Genomic DNA, 4,415 nt, shown 5'->3' with positions numbered 1-4,415 from the left:
ACCATCTGTAAAACAAAAATATAAACAACAATGTCTAGAAGCAGATAACACAACAAAAAATTAAAGCATTGTCCTTACAAATCAATACTGGAGAAGGTATAAACAATCATAACAAAAATAAGCAATGGACTTACAAATCAGACATGGTAGAGGTAGAGAACAATAGCAATAGCAAAGAGCGGACAGGCGGGGAGCAAGGAAGCAAAGGTAGAGAGCAGAGAGGAAGCGAGCAAGCAAGGAGGCAGAGGCAGAGCAATCCAAAACCCTCAAGGCGCCAAGAAATCCAAAATCCTCAAAGCCTCCAAAACAAATATTACTAAGTACATAGATTATACACAAGAAACAGAAGAAAATTTGCATACATAAATAGACAAATTAGAAATAATATATAGAAGTACTTAAACAAAACATATATCTGAATGCAGCTGAAGAACTAGCCACGAACAACATTTTGAAATAAAGTACAAAACCAAAATATACAGATAATATAACACAAAATATTGATAAATCTAATAATGCCAAGAACATAAACAAAATACCCAAATTAGGAACTTTGAGTAGATAACTAATTCTAGAAACGAAGCATTGTCTATTTTTTGGCCTTCAAGAGGGAGTAAGTACACACTTAAGTGTATTGAATTGCCTAAATAGTCAATTGATAACCGTATCCAAAATAATCATGCTATCCATCAATAGTATTTAACTTCTGCCTTGGAATCAAAACCCCAAACCCCATAGAAGAACTAGAAAATAATAACATTGATTTAGATTTCAACCTAAAGAATGTCAACTCTGTTTTATCAGAAAATGATGTAATTTCAACATAACTACAAATACATATCAGATTCACTAATGCAGTAAACATATCAAAACTATATCCTAAATTTGAATACTAATATGAAGAACAAAATACAAAACCAACCAAACATCTATATCTGAATATAGCAACAAAGTAATTAGATTCAAAACAATGAATATATCCATCATTAACCCTTTAGATTATTGGAGATTTAATCAACATCAGTCATAGAATATACCTCAAAGCCACCTAGCCACCAAGCCAAGCAATCTAAAGCTCTCAAAAGCACCAAGCCAAGTGATCCGCAAATATCAAACCCACATAGCCAAGCAAACCAAAAATCACAAATCCTTAAAATCTTAGAAACATTAGACATGGCATCAATATCACAAAGGAAAAATAGATCTACCCAACTCAATAACACACGAGTATGCAACAATGGAGTTATTTGTTATATTGAGTGCTTAATAATAAAAACTACAGAAATTACCCAATGATTTTAGGTGAAGAGAATCAGCGTTTCAGGGGCTTAGACCAAACAATAAATTAGTCACCGACATAGGCGGCGACTTAGAGAAGTCGTGATGGGAGGCGGCGGCAACGACAACTCAGAAATCATGAGGGAGGCAAAGACGAAGATGAAGGAGACAAAATAGGAACATAGATGAGAGGACTTAAGGATTGAAGAGCTACATATGAGAGAGGTTAGGTCTGTAACAATATTGGAGGAGTCGTCTGGTTAGTGCCAAGGATCGAAGGAGATGAATACCATAGGGTTTTCAGCAAAAACGCAATGAGAGAAGAGGGATCTGAGTCTGTGATATTAGGGTTATATGTTTTCTTTTTTATGCTGAATGATTTGGTTTAAGTTTAGCTTTATAACATATATATGTTTTAATTAAATAGTAAGTGTAAGTAGACAAATGTGTATACTATAATAATTTAAAATATGTTGACATGGCAAGATATGTAGGATAAAAAATTATACACGTAATTATTTTTTTGATAAAAAGTTAAAATATGAAATAAATTGAGAGGGAAAAATTTGCGCCAACTAAAAAATTGTTTCCCTCCAATATATATGTAGGTAAAGTTCTATGCCTACCAATATTTATTGGTAGCGAATCATAGTTCCAAAAATTTATAACATTGCTAACATTTACCTACCAATAAATATTGGTAGGTAAAAATATCATTTGCCTACCAATAAATATGCGTAGGTAAAATATTGGTAGATAAATATCAGATTTCTTGTAGTGTAAAGGATCAAAGGATTGATCGTTCTCAAGGGTCCTTTTTAATTTGTTTCACACTCGAACCAGAGGTAAGAAAACTGCACCCAGTATGTGACATGCATGGTTATTAATGAGGCATGTTGAGTGCTCTATATGTGGACATTGATTGCATATTAAATTCTTAGCAATCCTGCTTACTTGTGAGTGATACTGACTTATTAGTCAGCAACGACAATGGTGTCAATATCGATTGTGAAACTGTGGCTTATTAGTTAAGTTTAGTAGTAGTACTGAGCACTGGTCGTATAGTATTGGCTTATGAGTCAATAACAGTATTAACGTGTTTAACGCAAGCCGAAAAGATTAGATGTAATCGACATAAGCATTATCAACATAAGCTTGAAATGTTTGACCGACCTTAAGTTCGATGAAAACAAAAGTGCTTGTCTAGTATAAAGGATCTTTACTTAGAGCCAGAGCCAAAAGGCTAAGGTGACCGACCTGTCACATGGCTTAGGGAGCGGATCCCCAGAGATGGACTTATTAGCCATCTATTTAAGGAGCAGAACCCTAGAGATGGACTTACTAGTCATCTATACAGGGAATAGATCCTTAGAGGTTGACTTATTAGCCACCTGCATAATGTGTGACTCAATAGTCACTTATCTTATTAGGGTGCAGAGCCCTAGAAGTAGACTTATTAGTCATCTATTCAGAGTATGACTTAATAGTCACTTATCTGATTGGGCTGCAAGCCCCAGCATGATTATCAGAATCTTTATTGATCTTCACTTGTTTGATTTGGGCTACAAGCCCAGTATGATTATCATAATCATCTGTTGATATTGAATACAAGCATTAATGAGTTTTCTTGCTGAGCCTTGGCTCATGAGTGCTATGTGGTGCAGGTAAAGGGAAATAAAAGCTCACCCAGTCTTAAGTGGAGAGCTTAGGTGGTGATGTGTACATATGCGATCGCTTGATCACCACGGCCAAGGTGTTTCTCAAGGGAACTAGGGGTTAATCCTATTTTTGCCACTTAGGTCGGTGGGTTGTAATTTTTACACTGTAATGACCGTTTTGGATTGTAAATAACTTGTAAACGCTTTTATGGGCCCATGTACATTTTTATGTTTTAAATAAAATATATTCATTCCTTTTTATCAAGATTTTTTTCATCTTAACCTATTAATAACACTTAGATGCACGTTTATAACCAAATGACTCGTTTAGTGAATTAAGCACGGTTTAAAGTTCACAGTAACAGTCTTGGAGTAACCAGGGCGTTACAAATATACCATAGCATATTTTTTTTCTTACTTTCCTAAAATAGAAAAAAAAAAACGAAAGAGCTTGAAATTCAAGTATATATATTCCAGATCATTATTTCGTAATCAAAGTACTCTTACTGAATTAAAAAAGTATTAATCCATAAAATTAAAAACTCAAACTTAAGTAAGTTAAAAAGTCACTAATGTCATAGACATAACCTAAAAGCACTATACTTGACATTGACTCTACTAGCTAATTTTTTTTATTGTGGGTAAATTTAACCAATTGAAAATGTTATTTAGATTAAATTAAGTTATGAAAACATTGTTGAGAAGATTGGGATCCGTATGGTAGAGGCTTGATGAGAGATTTTCTACAAGTGTTTCAAATTTAGGCATTGTAGTATGTTTTTCAACTTATTTTTGGTTGAGTTTGTTAATTCTTCTACTCTTCACATTTTGTAGATTTCGCTTTCTGTGCTTTGTTTCTAAATTAAGAATAATATAGCGATACTATCTTGTATCGATTGTAATGTTGTTGGAACTCATTCTAATCATTGTTGGAATTCATTCTATATCAATGTGCGTAATTGGTCAAATTTTCTTATTTTATTCTTGACATTGACTTTACTAATTAATTTTTTTGATTGTGGATAAATTTAACCAATTGAAAATGTTATTTAGATTAAATTAAGTTATGAAAACATTGTTGAGAAGATTGAAATGTGCATGGTAGAGACTTGATGAGAGATTTTTCTAGAAGTGTTTTGATAGAATATGGATTATATGAGATTTAGCCATTAGCAGTGCCAGCTGGCTGTATTGTTAGAGAACATGTGGCAGGACTATTCAGATGATTCTAGAATTTGTTTGTATAAATAGAGAAGGAAATGATAGCAGTGGGTGTAGAATTATTTTGTAATTAAGGGATTCTCGAATTTTTCCTTTTATCTTTCATTTTTTTGTATTTTGTAATTAGATTAATAAGTGATAAAAATTATGAGGCTCTATCTAAAAGCTAATTAGTGATTAATGGAGTTACACATGTTCTTATTAATGATTTAATATTTATAGACTTATTCTATGTGGGATACCATAATCTAATATTTC

Source organism: Humulus lupulus, chromosome 2 (assembly GCF_963169125.1).
Source record: "Humulus lupulus chromosome 2, drHumLupu1.1, whole genome shotgun sequence".
In the NCBI taxonomy this organism is placed as follows: domain Eukaryota; kingdom Viridiplantae; phylum Streptophyta; class Magnoliopsida; order Rosales; family Cannabaceae; genus Humulus; species Humulus lupulus.
Note: the sequence above shows the minus strand (reverse complement) of the source record.